The sequence below is a fragment of the Eublepharis macularius genome, chromosome 1 (genome assembly GCF_028583425.1).
Source record: "Eublepharis macularius isolate TG4126 chromosome 1, MPM_Emac_v1.0, whole genome shotgun sequence".
Taxonomy (NCBI): Eukaryota; Metazoa; Chordata; class Lepidosauria; order Squamata; family Eublepharidae; genus Eublepharis; species Eublepharis macularius.
The window spans coordinates 45,878,026-45,903,311 of NC_072790.1; positions in this window are offsets into that span (position 1 = coordinate 45,878,026).

A 25,286-nucleotide genomic window follows, 5' to 3' on the forward strand; every position below is an offset into this window, starting at 1 on the left:
CTTCTGCATGCAAGCCATTGGCTTTTCCCAGTCACCTGCTCTCTGATGTGGACAGTTGTTACAACGTTCTTCATCATACTTTATTCTGCCAGGTAGGAATGGATCTGTCAGAGAAGAGAGGAAAACAGCAAGAACAGAGTCTCATCATCACAGACACAATGGGATGGATTTATCCACTTCCCTCCAACCAGCAAAGCCTTGATCTCTTTCTGATATCTGTGTGAACCGCTAGGCCACACAGCCAAACCCAAATAACGAAGGCTACAACTTTTCTTTTGCATCCCCCTAAAATCCTGGGCATTATAAGTTTACATAGTATGCCCTTCTACAGCTCAAACTGGGTCACAATTAGAGATGGGCATGGAACAAAAAAAATGAACTAGGAGATTCGTGGTTCATGGGTAATTTATGTATGTATTTATTTGTTTATTTGGTTTGATTTATACCCCGCCCTCTCCACAGATGGGGTTACACAAACCACGAACCACAGAACTGCACCAGTTATGAACCAGTTTTGGTTCGTGGGGATTTAAATGCCCCTTTCCGGCCTTAACAGCGGCAAGAAAAGGGACATTTAACAGTTTAAAGGGCCTTTTCCTGCCTTGCAAGCGTCTGGTCCCTTTAAACTATCAGCTGGCAGGCGGCAGGGGGGATCCCCCCTCACTGCCTGCCAGTTGATAGTTTAAAGGGGCCTGTCAGCGGCAGGGCCCTTTAAACTGCCCAAATCCCAGCCCCCCTACCCCCTACCTCCCCAGCCCAGCCCCAGCCCCACACTTACCTTCCCCTGCAGTGCGGCATCCTTCCTCTCCTCTAGGGAGAGGCGGGAAGGCCGTTTTCAGACTCTTCCACCACCTGCCCCTCCCAGGAAGAGAGGAAGGACGCCGCATTGCAGGGGAAGGTAAGTGTAGGGTTGGGGCTGGGGGCTGGGGGGTAGGGGGGCTGGGGTTTGGGCAGTTTAAAGGGACCTGCCCTTGCAAGTCCCTTAAAGGGGCCCCTGTAAATATGACCCAACGAACCAGTATACAGTTCGTGGAAGTTCCATGAAAAGAAGCAAATGGTTGCTCTAGAATCAGAATCAAGACAGCGCAGAATAGGGTGGGGTAGGGTGCCTTCCCTTTCCTAACAACCCTGGGGACCTTCAAGCCATGAGTGGTCTATCAAGACTGCAATTTCTTGTATAGAACATGCCAATAAATGAAACCAAGTATTAGGATATGTGGGAGCTTTTAGAGTAGGAATAATCACAAGAAATAGTATCCGAAGGACTGTTCCCTCCTGTACTATTCAGCCCCCCAGTTAAATGTTGTCTCTCAATCCCTTCTCTTTGTGCACCTCCCTTTGGCGGTAAGATGGGCGGCGACTACAGACAGGACATTTTCTGTGGTGGCACCTCCTTTTTGGAACATCCTCCCCTTTGTGGCTCATGTACCACCTACTTTACTGTCTTTAAGGTGCCAGAACAAAAAAAATCTTTTACCCAGGCTTTTAATTAGGGGTTTTCATGTTTCCTGTTTTATGTAATGGTCTGCTGCTGGTCTATGGTCTGTTTTATATTTTTATGCCACTGGGTTTGTTAAAATGGCTTGTTTTTATATTGATAACTTATTAGTTTAACCATAACCTGCCTCAATGAGGTGGCATAGAAATCTCCTAAATAGATAGTTTACTAGGTAGAAACAAGGTTGTTATGTGCGCTATAATGGGGGAGGGCACTCTCTCTTGAACAGAAGAATGGGACAAAAATGTGACGGACAGATGGACAGACGGAAAGCAGAGAGAGAGAGAGAGAAGAGAGCGATGCCCTATGGCAGACAACTGTAAAATGAGGAATCAATTTAAAAACACACATTTGTATATATAAAGGGATTGACATAGGGTTGTCTCACACATGTGGCATCCTTAACTCCAGTTTGCATAGAGGTGCCATGTGCAGGAATCAGTGCTTGACAACTTTCATTCTTAAAGGCCTTGCATCTGTACCAACACATAGTCTATGCCAGTCTAACTAGGAGAAAAGATTATGAATTAAGATTTTTCAGATAGATTAAAGAATATAAAAGGTTTCTGTCTTACTTAATGCCTAAAGAAAATGATCTGTCCGGTAGGGTGACGGTGGTCACTTTTTTAAAAACACTCTTCCTAGTTAAGATAAGATTTCCTTTCAGCTCTGGTGTTTTTATATCTATGGTCACCCTGACTAGGAGTTTTCTGGAAGAAAGGGGCCACTTAAACCGAAGGGGAAAAGAGAGAGAAACTGTTCCACTTCATCTAGCAGTACAGCAATACATCACTCCAATTAAATCCCAGCCAATAAGCACTGGGAGGACGTGTTAAGTAAAATTCATGAGCTCCGAATGCATGTGAATGAGTCTGCCAATCAGAATCAATGCCGCCCATTCATCTGTTATAACTCCATGGTGATGACAATGAGCTTGAAACCAGCCTTTGTTGTCATCAGCTGTGCCGTAGTTGCTTGGAGCCCATGCGTGGGGCCATTTAAATCTTCCTCGGAGAAGCAACACAGAGAACATCTTATTCATGGCTCAAAGACCAAATAAAAGGAGAGAGGTACCTTAATCAGCCTCTGAGTAAATAACCCAGGATTGGTGCCTTCTGAGGGACACTCTTGTCTTCTCTTTAAAAAAAATAAAAGCAGCGAAACTGCCTTCCTTGCATGCATGTCTGAAAATATCAGGTTCCAAAGGTTCCAGTGGAAAGCATGTCTTTTAGCTCCGCTCAGCCATGGTCCACCATTGGGATCATTGTTGCTGACACCGTTTTGCTGGGACCCTTTTTCAGTGGCAGATGGCAGAGTCTGACTTGCTTTTACGATGGCCATTTAATTTGTGATGCTTGACCTACCTCTCTTGCCTGGTGTAAACTAAACATAAAATGTGTCCGTTCTCAAAGGACTGTTCACAAACAGTCCCCATCTTGGCATGCCCCTGTTGTTTTCTTGGTAATAATATATTTCTGCACAACTCTGAGAGAACTAAAACTTGTGAGCCAGTGGTGGGAATTCATATTGCACCGTAATGTTTTTAGCGGTGAGACTAGTCAGTCCTAGAGATGTACGTGGGTGATAAATCTGCTTATTTTGCTTTTAAAAAATCCTGCCCAGAGGCAGAGATGCTCAGGGCAGCACACTTGCTTCTCCCTTGCTCTGTTTTGTCTTTAAAACAACCCCGTGAAATAGGTTAGGTTGAGAAAAGGTGGCTGATCCAAGCTTGTCCTCTGATCATCACAGCTAAGTGGGGACTGAAAAGCAGATCTCCCCAGTTTTACTTGATTATATCTCACTAGCCATTCACATGCTACAGTGAATGTTCGCACATGATGCATGTATGGGCATATCCCTGTTTATAAGAGAGAGCCAACATGATACAGGTGAAACCAGGAATCAGTACCTGGAGAAATGCAGGGTTTCAACACATTCAGCTATACATGTTGAATGTAATGTGGGAATTACTCAAAACACATATAAAGAATGATCTAGTATATACTGTACATGGATTGGACATGTGTTATGGTAATTTATGAACAGGGCTATTGACTCTCAAGTTCCAGTACTTAAGTTCCATTGACTTCAATGGATATGCAGCCGGATTGTAGGCAGAATTGCAACAAATAAAAAGTACAGTAATATTATGGACAGGTCTGCCATTCCCTGGTAGTACTGCTGCTACCAGCTGGCATTTCTCACCACCACTCAGCTGGCCAGCAGGGGGGAAAAGAGCAGGAAACTAGGGGGAGGATGGGTAGCATCCTGACCTGCTGATATAATTCCATGTGTTCCTACATGTGTTGTCAGTGGGGGACAGCAGGGGTGCTCTGGTATTTGGGGAAAACTCTACGGTTAAACCCAGCTAGATAGTATAAATAGAAAAACTCAGCTGACCACGTAACACGGGTACTTTTGGTAATGTTTTTCTAACTACTTATATACATCTTTCTAGACTGAGGAACAAATCTGCTTTTATCACATAATTTGGGGGGGTTCCCCCTGCAGCAAAATGTTGTGCTGCCTTCTTTATTCCAGTTCCTGTGTGTTTTGTAGATTACCAGACATCTAGAGCAGAGGTTGTACCTCATCTTTTTAAATTTACATTTTAATTGAGTTTTGAATGATGAATTTAAGAACATGAGGTAGTGGATTACATATATAAAACGTGCTTTCACCAATTTTAAAAAAGAAGCAAAAAACTGTACAGCAAGGAATTGGATTCCACACTCCCTCATTACCTTCAAAGTGTGGGGGATTAACTTTTCTTTGCAAGGCCCTGTTGCTTCCATTTTAAACTGGAGGCCTCCGAACGGAAAACACATGCCCCCCCTTTTTTTGGCATGTTTTATTGGCTCCAGCCAACCTCCCAATAATCTTCCCCTCACCAGCCAGGTGAGCAGGGTTGGAGGGCAGCAGGTGGGGGCAGAGGATCCCCCCCCCCGAGTAGGGGGGCTGGCAACCCTAGCAAGGAAGAATACAACCAGGTGTTGGTAACGAATTGACACCTTTAAGCTAATTATGAAGACAAGGCTTTAGTTGACATTATCAGGTACCCGCTGAGGCTTTAGGCCCTATAGAAGTCCTATACTCTAACCACTATGCAATAACTACCTCATGTTTATTTAAATCCTATCACTAACAATAGAACTTTAAAAACACTCCTTTGGGGTGTGGGGTAATTGCTTTAAAACAAAAGTAAAGTTTGCCTATTTAGAGTGACATCACCAAGCTGGCTTCATTCAGCCGGCAAAATCAGAATGTAGCCAGATCTGATTTTCCATTTTGTCTATGCAGTCACCTTCCTCCATGACTTCAATTATCTGAGATGGTGGTCAAATCCACATTCACCCATTACCCGCATGTTTATCGGATATCTTCCATTTGCCTCCAATCCGCGATTTTTTCCTCTTCATTCACATTCCTGCTTCCAATCCGTCTTTCTCGCGCGTCCCTCCGGTCACATGGCCGCTCGAAAACCGCTTTTTTGGGGTGGAACCTTTTTTCCCCGCCCATTTTTTTAAAATTTTTTGAGTGCACTTTTCCGTTATTTCGATCTTGCCTTATAAAGAAACATCATTGAAGATAATGATGCCTCTCTTTCCCCCACTGACAGCACTGATGGCTCTCTCCCATTTCTTTTTTGGAAATTTGGAAGCATGTGGGAAGGTTTCGTGGGCATTTCCTACGCAGGACAGTTCAGTGCCTGAATTTTACTGAAGTTTCACTTCCTTGGAGTGTCATTATTTCGATATTTCATAATTTCAATATTACAGTAATATAAAATAAAAAAAATAAAAAAACAGTTAAAAAGGAAGTTTTGCGAGTCCGTTCTGAGGATGGATTCACCCCAAAATGATTTTTCAAACTACCAGATTTGATTCAGAAACAGCATAATCAATAAATCCAATGCTATGAAGTCAAAAACAGTCTTTTGCAGACTACGGAGCACTTGCAAGTTGAAACAGCCAATAGGAACTCTCGGAACGGCCGGAGAGACAGGAAGGGCGGTGGTTTTTAAAAAAAACCACGTAAATTGCGCATTGGCCTGTTCACGGCCACCGTGAAACTCCCGTTGAAAACCTGTGACCACATATTCGGGAGAAATGTGAATGAAATGCGTCTGTTTAATGAGGTAATGTGGCCGGCACTCGGGATTGCGTGGGGAATGCGGAGAACATGCGACTTAGAATGAGTAATGTGGATTTGACCGGTATCACCCCTATGATAAACAAGGATGCAATAATGAAGATAAAAGGATGTGCCCAGCAAAATAGCAGCAGATAGTGAAAAACTATAGTTATAAGCTGGGTCCCCAAAGGGGACTATTATTACAGAGTTCCCCCCACCACACCCCAGGGGAATATTTCAGGGATCCCAAAAGCACTACGTTTGACGCAGAAATCAAAATGGGATAACAGGTGGCAGCACAGTCCTAATTTATTCTGACTTTTTCCAAGATGAAGTAAGCCTTAGACTTTAATTCCAAGTAACAACTGAGAATGGGTTTTAGTCTTTAAAAAGTATTTATGGCTGGTGTGACAAATCTCAGAACACCTTGGTTGTAAAAACACAGTCCGGTTCAGGGAAGATGTACAGGAAGAATATTGTTGATTCTTTTGTTATCTATTTTATAGTGTGTGGAAGCGAGTAACTAACAATGCTAAACAGAATTATACTCTTCTAAGTTCCATTGAAGACTTAGAAGGGTTTAAGCATACTTAGCACAGCACTGTGATTTGCCTCTTTGGAAATGTCTGGTTTCTGTGCATGTTATAATTGTCCTCTAACAGTTACTCTATGTGGCCATTACCTACAACCCTTTCATATGCTGAGAGCCAGTTTAGTGTAATGGTTAAGAGTGTGGGACTCTAATCTGGAGAACCGGGTTTGATTCCCCACTCTTCTACTTGAAGCCAGCTGGGTGACCTTGGGTCAGTCCCAGCTTCTCGGAGCTCTCTCAGCCCCACCCACCTCACAGAGTGATTGTTGTTGTGGGGATAATGATAACATACTTTGTAAACCATTCTGAGTGGGTGTTAACTCATACTGAAGGGAGGTATATAAATCCAATGTTGTTGTTGTTGTTATGTGCAAATGGCTCACCAAAGAACTGAATAATTTTCTCCACTCCACTGTAACATCCATCCCCTCCAGGTTATTTGGTGGTGTGGCAAAATTGCACACTCTGTGAGGTAATTCACTGCACACCAACTGCTCACCATGTGGCTCTCTAGCAATTTACTATGGGACATTTACAGGACTCCAGGGAACTGCTGCAGACTGTTAACCTCGGTAAACACTTCCTGTAACGTTGCAGTGAAAAGCTTCTGATTTTTCAAGAGTTCTTTAATCTCAGGGCAAAGGAAATTTCTGGAAGATTTTCTTTTCCTAGGAAGTTCTTATGTACCATCTGAACACCACTGTGTAGGAAATGAAATAAAACAGTTCCTTGGGTAGCTGCGATTCCTTGCCTGTGTTTCATACTAATAAAATCATGCCTTTAAAAAAAACCCCAATGGAATTTTGAAAGAATATCTGAATCATTTATAAGATTTTAATATAGATCAAATTTGTTGGAGAATTTATTTTTCAGGTCTGGCCAGCAGTAAACAACACACAACAGTAAGTGTGGTGTAATGGTTACAGAGCTGGATTGGAATCTGGGAGACAAAGGTCTACTCCTCAGTCTGTTATGGTTGCTTACTGGGTGACCTTGGGCCAGTCACACACTGCAGTGACCTTTAGAGCATGCCCTACACTATGATTGTCAATACTAGACTTACCATTTTCCCTGGGCAAGCTCCCAGGGGCAAGCTCCCGTCCTCAGGCTTCAGGTGGAAGCAAGTGACAGGGGCAGAGAGGGATACACAATGTTGTGAGGTCACTTTCAATTTGTACCTGCAAGTGATGTCATGACACTCTAGGAGTTCATCAATCTCTATGGTAAACCAAACCCATAGATATGGATGCATTCCTAGAGTGTCAGGATGTCACTTCTGGATTGTACCTGGATGCGATTTCATGATGCCCTAGAAATTTATCATGATGTTCTCCACTCCCAGAATGCTCCTGTTGCTTGCCAGTGTTCTGCTGGCAACTCTTCCAGATGCTGCGTAATGTGGTATTTAAGCACAGTTATTATTATATTGTGTGTAGAAGTCCATGTAACATAACTGTCCAATAAAAAGAACCCCCACAAAAGTATTGTGTTATTTCAATTGTAACATGTTTGTGATTGTCAACCATGATTCTCACAATTTGAGTCATAAACAAATAGATGCAAATTAACTAGATGACCGGCGCTATTCTAAGCACAGTTACATCCTGCCCAGCCCACGGGTGCTAGGATGGAACTGTTAGAGATACATTATCACTAACAGCTCAACAACAAAACCATTTCCCTCAAGCAAAACATGTTTGCTGTTATTTTATTAAAAGTAGCTTTGCCAAATAGCCTTTTATAATGTTAACCTTTAAAATTCAGATGACAGCCTCTGGCATTTAGGAAGCAGATCACTAAACTTACAACAATTTACATCAGCTTGGTTAGACATCCAGTTAAATCTAAGAATGGATAAAACTAGCATTAGCCAGAGGCTTAAATTAATTCTGCTACAGTGTTCCTTTTCAACTTCAGGTGCCAGGGCAATTTAGTTGGGAAGGATTCACTCACCACCCCTAGATGTGTTTCAGAAACAGCTGGACAAGAGAAAGGGTGATATACTGCGGGTGATACACTGACATTAATTACAAGATTATTGGCATCCATAATACATCGGTGGTGTGTTGAAGATACACAGAAGGGTAGGCTGTTTCACATAGAAGTACAAATGTCTTTTTGCAAAATGCTTGAATAATGAAATATCTAACTCGTTCTACAGTTTATATTGTCCATATAAGTAGATGCTTAGGTATCTTAGGTTTGGATCCTTTTGCTTGTGCAGCAGTGTGCTCTGTAGCAAGTGTGTAGTCCTCTCCATGTCACAAAGCACTCACAACAGTACCCCCTGCTATGTTTTATCTTCACAACTCTGTGAGGTAGATATGGCTGAAACAGTGACTTCACAGTTCCATGACCAAGTTGGGATTTGAAGCTGAAGCCAAGCTACAAGTGACGCCTTACACAAGTTGGACACTTGTCAGCTTCCCTCAAGTTTTGATGGGAAATGTAGGCGTCCTGGTTTTACAGCTTGGCTCTCCATTACAGCTGCAAGACCAGGATGCCTACATTTCCCATCAAAACTTGAGGGAAGCTGACAAGTGTCCAACCTGTGTAAGGTGTCACTTGTAGCTTGGCTCTCAGGCTCCCAGAAAGTGTCTACTTGTTGGACCACCCGGTACAGACCTAATCCCATGGGGAGTGCTGGTAGGATCCAATTGGATTACTGCAGGATTATTTAATCTAATGTTGATGACTCCACTGCCCTGAACCCTCCGCTGCTTGCTCTGAGATGACTTGCTTATATTTGTATAGAAAAGATGTCCACAATAATCAACCATCTCTATTGACAGTGACATGACTGAGATATTCCATGGGATATTGTACTTGTAAATCAGAACAGAATAATGCTTTAGGCATTTATATGCATTTATTTAGAGAAATCGTACTGACTAGCACAGCTCTCAGCCACAACATAAATCAGTCTACCAGCTCTCAAATTCAATCAGATCAAATTGCTTCCTTTTCTTCTCCTATGCCAAGATCACAGAGACTCCTTTCCACCAACCTCTCACCCAAATGCAACAAAAATAGATGCTTGATATATCACAACCTGACCAATTTGGACATTTAAAAAAAAAGTCCAGTAGCTTATCAGCGGAGGTGGACTTTGCACGTTCACATTTGATTTCCTTACTAAAGTAGAATTCTTGCTTAAAAAGAAAATGCCCCCAAGAAAGGCATTTGTCCTTGAATTTCATCTGAGCTACAACCACAAAGATTCCTTTGTTTATTGTTAACACATGTAACAGTTCACAGAAATGCAGCAATAACGATGAAGCTGCCCAGCTTTAATCTGCACTTCGGAGACCTGCCACATCTCTTAAGCGTCTTCTTTCCTTCTGAGACATGTAATGCCAGGCTAAAAAAAAAAAAAATCTAAGACTTGCCACATTAACATTCTCTCTGTGCTTCTTATCTCTTCAAGGTCATTTGCAACATCACCAAAAAAAGGTGCTAGACTCTAAACCCAGAGTCACTTCTTCAGTGTATGGTTTTGCTAAACATTCTGGGAGAGGTCACAGCTCAATATTACATGCTCTGCAGTCACATACTCTCAGATTCAGATATTTATAAGCAGGTGCCCGCAAGAACTTGAGGGGAGAATCTCATTTTCCCTCCCATACTATTTCCTCTTTCTCTTCTATTGAAGACCCCATAGCATCTCCCCTTTTCCTGTTTCCCTCTTTCCTCCCCTCCACCAGTCAACCTCCCTTTATCTTCCCTCCTGTGTTCAGCTTTCCCTCCCTCCCTCCCTCCCCTTGTCATTCTCTATCTGAGAAAACTATGGTTGAGTTCTGCAGTGTTGGTGCTGGCCACCAGGTTGGACCTTTCTGTGCAGTGGGGGACCCTGTGGGCTGGCTAGCAGGCTGTCTAGTGGCAAGGGCAGACCCAGTGACCATCCTGCAAGGGACTCTCCACGGGAACTGACCAGGGGGTGCCTGGCCAGGCTCGTGGCGGGCTGGCACTGTACTGCTAATGGCATGGCTCTGGGCCCAGGTGAGGTAGGTGTCCAAGGAGGCAGGAAACAGGCACAAATAAAACAGTGCATAACAGCAGGGAGGCAGGAAGCAGGCATGGGCAACGCTGCCCTTAACAGAGTCTCTGGTAGAGCTTCAAAATGGCAAAGCAGGAAGTTGGCATAGTCCAGAGTGGGTTCCATAACAAGGGGGGGGGGTCCCTGGCAACAAGGGGGCACCTCATTTCCCTCTGTATCCCCTTCCCCACTCTATTTCCACTTTCCCTCCTCCTGGCAACCCTCATATCTTCACTAAAATTGCTCACAATATTTCTTTTGTTCAAGTGACCTTCTTTTTAGCTATTACTTCTTTATTATTCTTGGTTTGTGGGATTCGGTATTCAGTTTTATTGTTTCAACAATATGTTCAATGCATTTTAAAAGAGCAAAATCTGGACGTCTATTGTCATTTGGCACAAATGCAGAGGTTCTTTGTGCTAGTTTTGAGACAGTTATATTTCAGCCCTGTGCGTGTTTCTTCAGAAAGTTTCCACTGAAATCAATGGGACTTGCTCCCAAGTAAGTACCATATTTACACAAAAGGAAGATAACCCGGAGTATAAGATGTTCCCCTGAAAATTGTTATTGGATAGAATTGTAACAGGTAGCTAGATATAAGACAACCCATATTTTTTTTAACCTGGAAAAAATATAGTATGCATTGGACTGCAGAGCTAACATCAGATGATAGTAGTAGTGGTTTGCCTCAATGCTTGTCTAGATAATTACTTCAGAAAACAAAGGGAATAAAGCCATGGCTCAATAGCAGAACATCCACTATGGATGCATGAACTTCCCATGTTCAGTCCCCAGCATCTCCAACTAAAAGGATCAGATAGCTGTGCTGTGAAAGATTTGACCGGAGACCCTGGAGAATCTACTGTATCTGCTGCCAGTCACAGTATACAAGACTGGCCTTGATGGATAAAAAGTTTGATTTTTTGTTTGTTTGTTTGTTTATGTATATCCTGCCTCCTCTATGGAGACTCAAAGCATCTTAAATGGTTCTGTGCTCTTGCATTTTACCCTTATAACAGTCCTGTGAGGGAGATTAGGTTGAGCGTATATAACTGGCCCAAGGTTACCCAGCATGCTTCCATGGCAGAGAGTCTCTCTACAGGAGACACCTGGGGACATGTTCGTCAAGTGTCGGGACACAGATTCTCCCACAGCCCTCAGCCACCTCTGGCGTCTCCACTTCTGGAGCCTTTGCCCTGATGAGGCTCGGTTAATTCAAAATTTTAAGCAGCGAACGCATCAGGGTAAATGCTCCAGAAGGGGAGACACTCCGGCACACCAGAGGCGGCAGAGGGCTGTGAGGGAAACCAGACCGATCTCTTTCAAAACTTTCAAAACTCTTTCTTTCAAAACTACACTTTCCAGCAAGCATAGTGTTTCCTGACATGTGAAGAACACATGCCAGATGTCTTGTGACACATAGACACAGAGTGAGCATTGGAACCTGGACATCCCAGATTCTAGTCTGACACACTAATCACTATACCACACTAATCACTCTTAACATAATATAATATTGGAGACGACTCGATGGCACATAACACACACACAATAGAATAGAATAGAATAGAATAGAATAGAATAGAATAGAATAGAATAGAATAGAATAGAATAGAATAGAATAGAATAGAATAGAATATTGCAGCTTCTTGTGAGTGTGTTCAATAAAGCTACCTTATTTGTTTGTTTATGTTATTTACAGTCTTCCTTTCTCACTAGGACTCACATTACATTTAAATAGCACTGCAAGTGCTAAGGAAGGTATCAATAGCAAAACAGTGAAATGTCTGGGGAAGAACTATGGAGAAGGCATATAGCCTTAGCAGACTCCCAGGTTAAGAGCATAGGACAGGGTGGATGCAAGTAGTTTGGGATCAGTTTCAAAAGCAATGGAAGATAACACAGTATTTGAGGGTGGAAAGATTTAGCAGGAATTGATGGGTTTGGGAAAGGGCAAAGTCTCCCAATGGAGTGTTGCAAAGATGTGTTCATAAAGGATATAACAATTTATGGTCTCCTGCTTCAAACCAAGCCCTCTCCCCATGGTTGCAAATATATTTTTGTTTGCCACTACCATTGGCTCATTTCTTCTAGGCAAGAGAAGCAGTGAACCATCACTGGTCTAGATGTTGCCTGCTAGGAGGAGTTGCTTTTTAGTGAGCTTTAGGTTTATCAAGCCTAATTAGGCATTTTGACATATTTATTCAACCTTGAGCAAAAAAAAAAAAAAGCAATGGCACATCTCAATAATGTCATTATGCTTCCATACCAGCAGAAAAACCCAGGAAACCTAGAGATCTTCATGGTAGCAGAGTTCAGAAGTGGAGTCATAATAATCCTTATTGTATGAGCCATGATTTTTTTTTAAAGCAAGTGTCTGGCAAGAAAGCCTGAAAGCCTCATCCATTATTATAACTAAAACAATTCTTGATGGAGCTTCCGGAGTTCACAATCTACCTTTCTAAAACATCACCAACCCCCTACCTTGTGTCCCCTTATCGCTATACAAGATACTGCCTCTGAACATTCCAGTATATCACCATTGTTCTATTTCCAGTCCAGTCCATCTGGCAGACGACTCTTCTTGAGAGATTTACAAGGAGAATAAAAATTGGGAGGGTGGGAGAGTGCATTTGTTCCTCTGTTTGCAGAACTTCAGGAAATGCTGCCCTTCACAAAATGGGCGTTTCAGGTTTTGTCTAGATGTAATCCTAGATCTGATACAAAACAAACTGGCCGTTACGTCTATTAAAAGACAAGTTTTGTGAATAAAACTCATTAAGGGTCAATAGCAAGTTAAAAGAATACTTCCGGTTTGGGATTCATGGAGGTCTAACGCAGCTCCATTCGCGGAGCTGACCGGACTGCCGTTTTAACCGGCCGGAGGGGTGAAAATAGCCCGCGGCCGACTGCTCTCAGGCGGGGAGCAGGCAAAGAACGCTCAAGACCCTAGGGTGAGCTAGATCTCGGACGAGGGGGGGCTCTACCCAACGAGTCTCCCCCCGATCCTTGAGGTCCCACCTTGCGACGGGTCGGCTATAATCTCTGCGGCAGTTTTGGGGCCAGTTCGGCTGGCATAAGACCTACATACCCAAGCTTCGATTGGGGAAGGAAGCTGAGAGGAGAATTTAAGATCGAAACAGCGATTACAACCCGAGAAAGGTGAAGAGAAGGTAAAGATCGCTATCTTTTGAAACGGGACAGATTGACAAAAACAGAGAGGAAAGAAAGTAGATTTTTAAACTGCAACAGACTAGTGAAAAGGAGGTGAAGACTCGGCAGGAGTTGTATTTTAAAAGAGACTAAGTTTAAAGAAGTTATTACAGAAATCGGACTATTGTTTTGAATACCTGTGGTTTTGGAGCTGTGGGAAAAAGACACCATCGCGAGACCTGCTGTGGGAAGACGGGAGACAGGAAGTGCGTAACAACAATAGAGTGGCTGGAGAGAAGCGGCCCTTGCCGAAGGACAGGAAGTAGGGAATCGCCATTTTTGAAAGGGGAAGGGTCGCGGCTTCAGCGGAAGAGGAAGTAGGCCATTTTGGATCACAACAACATAGAGAAACCATAGAGAAAAGACGCCCGACATTTTGGACACTTTAAAATTTAATTTTGGCAAAGATCGGGACATTTGAAAAAAAGAAAAACGTTTAATTATACGCCACGGAGTTAAGGAAGAGAGCAGATTCGTGGGAGCGAGCTAAAGCAAGCCCCACGATGTCGAAAAAAGAGTGGCAATCGGCAATAGAAAATCTGGATAAAAATTTGGACAAAAAACTTGTAGACATGATTAAAGAACTTAAGGACACGAAATTGGAGCTTATCAAGGAGGTTAAAGAGGTTACACAGACAGTAAAGTCGGAGCTGTCAGAAGTGAAAAAAGGTATGGAAACGATTAGTAGTGAATTACAAGGAACGCAGCAGAGAGTTAAAACAGTAGAAGACGCGATGGAGAATTTAATAGACACGCAACAAACGGAGATGAGACTGGTGAAGGGGAGGATGTCAGTTGCAGAAACTAAACATATGGAGAAGCAGCTTCGTTTTCGTGGTCTGCCAGAAGTGGAAGGGAAGTCAGCGCAAGAACAGATGACTGAGGTGTTGGCTGAATACCTGGGGAAGGAGGAGGAGGAAGTTGTGGCTATCCTAGATGTGGCGTACCGTGTGAACTCGAGAATTGCAACCCAGAGGAAATTACCAAGGGATGTGATTGTGCAGTTTACAACTAGAAACATGAAAGAGAGGATTGTGACAAAACAGTTTCAAGATCCATTGGAGATTGATGGCAAGACGATTATCATAATGAAGGAACTGCCCAGATCAGTGTTATTGGACCGGAAAAAATATAAAGTGCTAATTCAGACTTTGAAGGACATGAATATCAGGTACAGATGGGAGCTACCGGAAGGAGTGTCCTTTGAGTTTGGAGGGGCAAAAAAACGCATCAGATCTGAGCGGGAGATGGAGCGATTTATTAAGGACAATGAAAAAGACTTACCAACAAAACTATGAATATGGAGTGTAAAGTATTATCTTGGAATGTAAATGGACTAAAATGAACAAGAGGAAAAATATTTTTCATTGGCTACTAAAACAAAAATGTGATATTGTTTGTTTGCAAGAGACCCATATCAGAAAACAGGATGTAAAATACTTAAAATCTGGAAAATTGGGCAAAGAATTTGTAGCGGCCACCAACAAGAAAAAAAGAGGAGTGGTGTTGTATATAAAAGAGGAGCTGCAGCCAAAATTTGTTATGAGAGATGTGGAAGCTAGATTTGTAGCAGTGGAATGCAATTGGAATTTAAAGAGAGTGTTGGTAGTCGGACTTTATGCACCTAATGGTGCAAAGGAAAGTTTCTTTGAGGATTTAAGGAAGCATCTAGACGATCTTGCATATGACCAGATAATTCTTGCTGGAGACTTCAATGGAGTGACAGACTTGGAACTAGACAAAAAGACTACAACAGCACAAAAGAAAAGAGGACTATTGCCAAAGCTTTTTTTTGAGTTGATTCAACAAGAGACTCTCGAGGATGTATGGAGGAGAGAATATCCTAAAACCAGACAGTTTACTTTTTATTCTGCAAGGCATTTTACACTATCAAGAATTGATATGATCTGGGCCTCAAAAGACTTAGCGTTATGGACTAAGGAGGTAGAAATAATGCCGATGGTAGGCTCAGATCACAACCCAATTATGTGGAAATTTGGAAAAAGGAGAAGAAGGAAAGCCTGGAGAATAAATGAGGACTTGTTACAGGAAAGAGAGAATATGGAAATACTGAGAAGAGAGACAAAGTTTTTCATACAATACAACGTGAATAAAGAAGTACCAACCAACAAAGTTTGGGATGCATACAAGGCGGTTGTAAGGGGCATACTAATGGACTTAAATGGCAGAGCAAGAAAAAAGAAAGAGGAGAAAAGACAAGAGATTGAGGAGAAAATAAAAGCCAAAGAAGCACAGTTAAAAAAGAGACCAGGAAAAAAGAAAATATACCAGGAAATCAAAATTCTTCAAGAACAGCTAACAGCAATGAGTAATAAAGAACTGGAGTGGAACCTTAAAAGACTGAATCAAAAAGCGTTTGAGGGTGCTAATAAACCTGGGAAATATTTGGCATGGCAATTGAAGAAGAAAAGGGAAAAGAAAATAATAAATAAAATCTGTGAAGAAAATAAAACGTACTTGGAGCAGACTACCATTAGTAGAGCCTTCTATAAATTCTATGCTAAGCTGTATAATAAAAAAGAAGTAAACAAAGAATCAATAGCATCATATCTGGAGAAAACCAAACTTCCAGAAATCTCGGAAGCTTGGAGAAATAAGTTGAACAGTGAAGTAACTGATGAGGAAATAAGCAAGGCAATACAATCCGCAAATCTAGGAAAGGCGCCAGGGCCAGATGGACTTACGGCTAAATTTTATAAGACAATGGCCAATGAACTGGCACCATTCCTAAAAGAGGTGATGAATGGAGTTTTTAGGGATCAAAGGATTCCAGATACTTGGAGTGAAGCGAATATATCATTGATCCCAAAAGAGGGCCAAGACCTGACTAACGTGAAAAATTACAGACCTATATCACTACTTAACAATGACTATAAAATTTTTGCGAAGATATTGGCGGAGAGATTGAAGGGGTGGCTCTCGGAAGTCATAGAGGAGGAACAAGCAGGTTTTTTGCCAGACAGACAAATAAGAGACAATTTAAGGACAGTGATCAATGCTATTGAATATTATGACAAGCGTTGTGACAAAGAGGTTGGTTTCTTCTTTGTAGACGCTGAAAAAGCGTTTGACAATTTAAACTGGGACTTTATGTTTGCCACTATGGAAAAGCTACAACTGGGAGAAAGATTCGTCAGAGCAATTAAGGAAATTTATAGAGACCAGACTGCAGCAATTGTAGTGAATGATGAACTGACTAAAAAATTGACGATTAGTAAAGGAACAAGACAAGGTTGCCCGTTATCTCCATTGTTGTTCATTTTAGTATTGGAGATTCTGATGATACAAATACGACAAGATGAGGAAATACGAGGAATAAAAATAAAGGACTATTCATATAAGGTCAGAGCATTTGCAGATGACATAATGTTAATTGTAGAAGACCCACTGGAGAACATGCCAAAAGTGATAGATAAGATCAAGGAGTTTGGAGATTTGGCAGGTTTCTTCATTAACAAAAAGAAGTCAAAGATATTATGCAAAAACATGACTAAGCAGAAACAACAATTGTTAATGGAAACAACGGATTGTGAAGTAACTAGTAAGGTGAAATATTTGGGAGTTGAGCTGACTGCAAAAAATATAGATTTGTTCAAGAATAATTATGAAAAATTATGGACTCAGATAGAGAGAGACTTGATCAAATGGAATAGACTGAACTTGTCATGGTTGGGCAGGATTGCAGCAGTTAAGATGAATGTGTTACCAAGAGTAATGTTTTTGCTACAGACAATACCAATCATCAGAGACTCTAAACAATTTGAAAAATGGCAGAGGAAAATATCAGATTTTGTTTGGGCAGGCAAGAAGCCTCGAGTGAAAGTAAAAGTTTTACAAGATGCAAAGGAAAGAGGCGGAATGCAACTGCCCAACCTGAGACTTTATCATGATGCAATCTGCCTAGTTTGGTTAAAAGAGTGGATGACATTAAAGAATAAGAAACTATTAGCCCTAGAGGGATATAAAAAATTTTTTGGATGGCACGCATACCTATGGCATGACAAAGTAAAGGTCAACTCGATGTTCCTGCATCATTTTGTAAGGAGAAGTTTATATACAATCTGGAAGAAGTACAGAATTTACCTACAAGAAGGAACCCCCTTGTGGGTGGTTCCATATGAGGTGATAGATCCGAGAGCTGTTGATAATGAACAACAATGTTTAACGTACAGAGAAATAACCAAAATTGAAGTATCTAAACTTAGAATAAAGACGCAAGAGGAACTATCACCTAACTATGATTGGTTCCAGTATAGACAGATTAGAGACTTATACAATTCGGACTCTGCAAAGGGGGGCATACGAACAGAGAACTCGGAACTAGAGCAGACCCTTCTTAAAGAAGACAAGAAAAGAATATCCAAGGTATACCAAGTACTGTTGAAATGGTATACTGAGGATGAGATAGTTAAAACACAGATGGTGAAATGGGCTATAAATTTTAATAAAGAAATAACAATGGAGGCATGGGAATACTTGTGGAAAACTACAATGAAGATAACGACATGTACTAATATTAAAGAGAACATTTACAAAATGATTTATCGCTGGTACATGACACCAAAGAAGATTGCGCTAGGGAACTCGAATACTTCTAATAAATGCTGGAAATGTAAGAAACATGAGGGCTCCCTCTATCACATGTGGTGGTCGTGTGAGGTAGCTAGGCAGTACTGGGGGGAAATAATAAGAGAAATGAGTGAAATTTTACAGTTTCAAATAAATAAGAACCCAGAACTCCTGCTACTAAACTTGGGAATGGAGGGAATTCCAGCCCATCATAGGACGTTGATATTTTATATGACAGCAGCAGCTAGACTTTTGTATGCGCAAAAATGGAAAGTACAAGAAGTGCCAACTATTGAAGATTGGATCTACAAATTGCTGTATATGGCTGAAATGGACAAGATGACAAGAAAACTGAGAGATCTGGACTCAGGGCAGTTTAACACAGACTGGGAGAAGCTGAAACAATATCTGGAGAAGAAATGGGAGGTGGGAGGAAAACTGTGGCAGTTTGAGAACTACTGAAGTATAATAAAAGTATAAAAGAGAGGGGTGACTTTACCGGGGGAGGAAGAGAAATGTGAATCTATAAGCAGTTAGATTAATAGATTGATATATATATAGATATGTATAGGTTAACTGATAGAATATTGATAGAGAATAATTAATGATAAGGTTTAAACATGAGGATTGAGTAACTAACAATATCTTCTTTCTTTGATAAGATTTATATGCACCAAACTGAATGTATAGAAGAGTCAAATTGATTGATTATGTGATGAGTTATATAGAATTACCATAAAAAGATGAAATGAGTAATATATAGAGAACAAATCAAATTGTTTGATTTGTTCGATTTAAATGTGGGAAATTCTTATGGTTTATGATATATAGGTTTATGATATATAGAAATATTCAAAACTGGAAAATGGGATAAATTGTTTATCCAAAGACGTACAGTTTGGGTGTATAATAAGAAAAGTAGTTAAAGATGTACTGCTTAATATAATGGAGAATGGATATCTGTTTTAGACAGAGGAATTTAATAGAAGTAAGGGAATAGGGACAGAGGGTGGGAAAGCTGTTGGAAGTCAACAAAAGGGGGGGAAAGGGAGGGGGTTAGAAATGAAAAATTTGGGGAAAATTGAATGTAATGTAAAAATAATAATATTCTAACCCAATAAATTTTTTTTTTTTTTTAAAAAAAGCAAGTTAAAAGAATCCTTATAACGGGCATGACTGGCTCCTTTCCTTCTTATGTGGGTCTGCCTAAATTGTGTTGCAACGAGCCAAATTTAGCTGCCATTCATGTCTGGTGGCAGTAGACTACTTGTGTTTGTATCCTACCTTGAGTGGTAAGGAGCCAGGTTGGTGTAGTGGTTAAGAGTGGCAGGACTCTAATCTGAAGAGTTTGATTCCCCACTCCTCCACTTGAAGCCAGCTGGGTGACCTTGGATCAGGCACAGCTCTTCCAGAGCTCTCTCAGCCTCACTCACCTCACAGGGTGATTGTTGTGGGGATAACAACAACATACTTTGTAAACTGCTCTGAGTAGACACACATAAATCAAATGTTGCTGTTGTTAAGATCAAGAACATGGGAGGTCACCATTCATTTCTAGTTTGCGTTCAATGGGTCACAAAAGAGAACCGGGGGGGGGGGAGGGTTGTCAGACTGAACCATTAATGTTTGCACATTGTTTGCTAAATGAATGTATTTCGTTCATTTGCCAAAGTAGGAGTGCTATCTTTGACAAAAAAAATATCTGGGGATATTAGGAAGTTTGCACATCTGCTTTTGGTTCTTGTTTCTCATGAAGTCCTGCAATTGGAACAGGAACTGAGAATGAAATAGAACAGGTGGCAACAAATTTGGGGCATCTTGGTAAAATAGGTAATGGTATCAGTCATCTTCAGTCACAGATACATCGGTTCCTCCACCACCCTTAAATAACTCCATGGAAATGATATTGACAGAAAGCAAGTGGTTTATAGGTCTATAATACCTTTTACCTAGTACAAATAATAGGGAGGAAATACTGGAATCCCTCTTAGAAGGGGAGGTGAAACTGACAGAGCCTTCCAGAGGCAAAGAGGAAATTAACAAACCCTCTGAGCAGCCATCTCCCTGGCTTTGTAGAGAGGGGAAATTGATAAAGCCTTCCGATCTCTTTTAAAACGCAGCTTCCCGGCTAACATTGCAACTCCCTTCACCTGCTCTTCCTCATGTAATTCATCTCTTGTAGCTTAGATCTCACTTGCAGTGGCTTTCCAGGTTCTCAGGCAGCAATCTTTCACACCACGTACTATCTAATCTTTTGAACTGGAGGTCTTGGGGTTAGACTCATGATTTTCTGTATGCCATGCAGGTGCTTCACCATTGCTCCTCCAAACCAGGAACATAAACATGAATACTCCTTTCTTCTGGCTCATATTATCCTTCCCATATCTTACTTAGGATCAGCAATGTTGAACTTCAGCCACTGGGGAACTTTAGTAGCAGTTCCAGTGGCATGAGGGGAGGGGGTGGGTGGGAAAATGGGTGCATTAAACCTTTCCACAGCCCTCAGGACCAGGTTCTGATTGTTACGCCTTTGCTATGGCTGCTGGTAATTGAACTACAAAGGGAGAGGAGATTGGTTCATAGGTCTCCATTGTCTTCATTGAGAGCTGCTGTAGCATAGCAGTTAAGTGGTTGGGTTGCAAATCAGCACTCTGCTGGTTGGAATCCCATTGCTGACTTTAAACTTGTATATGTTTACCTTATGGTATTGTATTGAAATGTACTTACTTGATACTGACTGTATTAACCTCATACTGTGTAATCGGCCTTGAGTCTCAGTGAGAAAGGCGGACTATAAATGACATAAATAAATAAATAAATAAGCAAGCTCTGAAGGTGGTTTTAGATAAGCCAGTCCTCTCAGCCCCAGCTCCCCAGCTGTAGCGTGGGGATAATAATAACACTGACTTCATTCACCACTCTGAGTGGGGCACTAATCTCTCTAGAAGAGCAGTATGTAAACACAGTTATTATTATTATTTTCTTGTCCGCTTTAGTTCCTCCTCGTGTAATTCGTCTCTTGTAGCTTGGCTCTCAGAGGAGATGATGTCCCTGATAGACCCTGACCATGATAGACCAATGGTTTGATTTAATCTAAGTTCTTTCATTTGTGCGTGGTCTATAAAAGCTGGAATTTAAGCTCATTAGGTTTGGGTGGGGGTGGGGAAGGGCAAAAGAAGGAAACAAGGAAATTCACACATGTACATACACACACACTGATGCCACAGTGAAAGGAAGGTAATATGGGTGGAATGGCAGCTCTTTTGTTTCTTCAAAATTGTGCATTCATTTCTGTATCAGCACAGCAGATCAGAAAAGCAATTTCCTTTGCGGAGCTAATTCAGTGTGTTCTCTAACAATGAAGTCTGTAATACTGGGTCATTAATGAAATTGATCAATTTCAATTTGTTCTGCACATGTAGGAGGGGAAGGGGAAGAAAGAATCAAAGAATGTACTTTTGCATGGTATAGGCTCATCAAGCCAGAAAGTGAAATACAGCAAGTAAAAAATATGATATTGATCAGATTACTTCTGAATGAAATAGAAGAAAAAAAAATGAGGTAAGATGGCAGATGTCCAAAGGCCAGCATGATATAGTGGTTAGACTAATGGACTAAGATCTGGGAGACCCAGGTTTGAATCCCCACTCTGCTGTGGTAAATTTCTCAGTGACGTTGAAACAGTCACACACTCTCAATCTAACCTACCTCACAGGAATGTTGTAAGGATAAAATTGAGGACAGGAAAACAATGTAAGCTGTTTTAGGTCCCTATTGGGATATTAATAAAGCCAATACGTAAATATTTCTAGCAATATTTATTTATATTTCTAGAAGAGAAGCCTATTGATATAAATGCAATGCAATAAATTAAGAAAGCTGCATGCTTATCTGACTATGACATCATTTTTTTCAGAATAAAAAAAATACAACCTTCTATGTTGATGGGCATTCTAAGTATGGAATTTGTCCAGTATCCCTGCCACAGTCATGGTCTGTTCTTCTCTTTCCTTATTTTCCCTTATTGAAACCTCCTGACTTTGGAAAGACTTAAATTTAACCCCCGTGACATTTGAATGCAGGTGCCTGGGTGAATTGGAGATTGTTCCCTCACAAACTGGCATCCTTAAATGTTTCCATCGCACATGGGGGAAGAGCAAGTGGAGTATGAGCACGGCAACAAGCAGTTTTCATTCAACCCTGTCTTTATGATGACTGAATGGGCCCCTAAATTCATTCCCTGGCATCTCCAGTTCAAAGATCTCATGTAGATCTCATGCTCAAAAAGATTCTCTGAGGCCTTGAAAAACTGCTGCCAGTTAGAGTCAAACAAGTGGGGGACCCATGAAGTCTTGCAGGGGGCATCTCATTTCCTCTGTATCTCCTTCCCTGGACTTTTAACTAATCGAAAGGCAACTTTGAAATGTGTCCAAAATTAAGCACTTCTAAAACCCATCAACTTCTGTATTGAACACTGAAAAAAACCTCCAGTGAATTTAAAAGATTAGACCATGCTTTTCTGTGAGGGGAGCTATTTCAGGGCACAGTACGTACATTGCGAGGTACACATCCATGGAAAGTCAGAAATACAACGCTGACTGCAGACAAAGGTGTTATCTTTGATGACCCACATGATAAAAATGATAAATAGCAGCAAATTTTGTAATCGGTAATTCTTGATTTTTCTGTAAAGATCCAGAAGCTAGGTTTAATGGCGTTTAATTAGAAAAATGCCTGCCATTATGAAGCCAAATTCACACCATTATAAAGACGGTGAAAGCTCTCCTATTTTGGAAGGACTGGGGTGAGGGTAGAAGAGAGGAACAATGTGTCTCTGTGACCGCTGAGCACGGAGACTAATTGCTCTGCTCCCTGGGGTTTCTCCTCCTCAGTAGAAGCCCGGCTATCTAGTGTCAAAGTGGGGGGTGGGGTGGGGGAGCAGGTTTTAGATGTTCTTCAATGTGGACCTCAACAAAAGCACTTTACTTTTTTCCCACAGGTGACCATTTACCTATGTACGTAGAAGAAAACATGCTTATTTTAAAACTATCTGGATTGTGGCTACATCTGGTCTCTCTGTCTGGCATATTTTCGTGTGTGTGTGTGTGTGTGTGTGTGTGTGTGTGTGTGTGTGTGTGTGAGAGAGAGAGAGAGAGGGGGGGGGGAAACATTATTCCCCTCACATCCTGCTAATTTTCACTCATTTACCCTAAGGAGAGTAACTGGGAATTCATAGGCCTCTCACCTCTTCATTTGTGTTTGTGTACCTGTAGATATTTAGGCCCTGCTTTCCTCCCCAATGGGGACTCAAAGCCGCCTGCGCTATCATTCTCCCTTCTTCCATTTTATCCTCACAACAATAACCCTGTGAGGCAGGTTAGGCTGAGATGAGAGAAAGTGATTGGTCCGAGGTCACCCAGCGAGCTTCCACGGCAGAGTGAGGATTCAAACCTGATTCTCCCACAGCCCAGTCTGTAACAATTATATTCTGCTGTATCAACACAGTCAAACCCAGATTTCTGTTTCCCAGCCAAGCTACTGAATGACATTACAAAACAACACAGAGATGCAATCAAGAAACTGGATTTTATATCTGCACTAACAAGATGATTGTCATGAAAGGTGTGAGGATTTGGCCCTTACAATACTCCCTGTGTAAACAGAGACATATTTTATCTCCCTATAGGACCCCTCAGATCATCCCAAGTCTGAGCTAGGTGCAATGTAATATGTCTCTAACACGGAAATCCTAGGCAGGGTTACTCCAGTCGAAGTCCATTGATTTCAGTGGGCTTAGACTGAAATAACTCTGCTTAGGAGTTCACTGTTAAGTGAAATATTTTACTTTTTGTCCTAAGAATGAATGGCGTTAATTGACTTATAAGGAAGAAAATAAAAGTGTGCTTTCAAGGACAGCACTGGATATTTGTTTAGTATTTATTTAAAACATTTATTTGTCATCTTTCTATCTTACAGCTCTCAAGCCAGCTAACCACAGACATTAAAATACATTAAAAACTCAATTTAAAATCACAATCTATAACTATAAATCAAATGCTGTTCTAAATAAAACTGTCTTCAGCCGCCTCTGAAAGATTAAGAGGGGGTTAGACGCACCTCCCTGGGGAGGTTGTTCCATAATAGTGGGGCTGCCACCAAAAAGTCTCTCTCTCATGTACTCATCAACTGAGCGTGTCTTTGGTTGATGGGACAATCAAGAGGGCCTCTTTCTGTGATCTTAACTCCAGGACAGGAACATAAAGAAGAAGATGGTTCTTCAGAGACCACAGCCCCCAGTCATGTAGGGCTTTAAGGGCAAGACCAACACCTGGAATTGAGTTCATGAGCAGATGGGTAGCCAGTGTGATTACTGTAATATTAGGGGTCACATGTTCCCAATAGCTAGCCTCAATCAGCTGTCTAGCCACCGCATTCTGCACTAGCTGCAGTTTCTGAACACTCTTCAAGGGGAGCCCCAAGTAGAGTGCATTGCAATAGTCCAGCTGAGATATAACTAAAGGCTGATTCTGCACACGTTGGATAATGCACTTTCAATGCACTTTATCAATCGTTTGAGGTGGATTTTTTGTTCCGCACACAAAAAAATCCGTTCCAAATGATCTATAAAGAGGATTGGAAGTGCATTATCCAACATGTGCAGAATCACTCTAAGTTATGGATCATTGTGGCTAGATCTGACTGAACCAGGAACAGGTACAGCTGGCACACCAGCCGAAGCTGGGCAAAAGCTCTTCAAACCATTGAAGCAACCTGACTTTCTAAGGGGATCATTGTGCTGAGCCGCTCTCCAGAGCTCTGAACCTGACTTTTCAAGGGGAGTGTAACCCCATCCAAGACCAGAGAGATCTCAAGTCCCCAGTCTGCCTTTCTACTAACTCAGAGATTAAATCTGTTTGGTACTATCAGTGAACCCAGCCATTAAAACTCAAGCCTGCTTTTGGAACTGCATAGCCCCGTTCTGGATTTTGCAGAACTGAAAGAAAAGGGAAATAGGGATTAACGAAGGGCAGGAACAGGAGCTGACAAAGGAAGGAAGCAGTGCCTGTGCAGCGAAGGAGGGCAGCAAGGGGAAGCATTTCCACTCCCCTGTGTGTCCTCTTGAGTATATATATAGACGGATGGAATTTTTGAGGGTTTCATCCGTGTATGCAAGATCTATCACATTTTGTAGCATCTTTTCTCCAAAGGCCTCATGTCAGCAC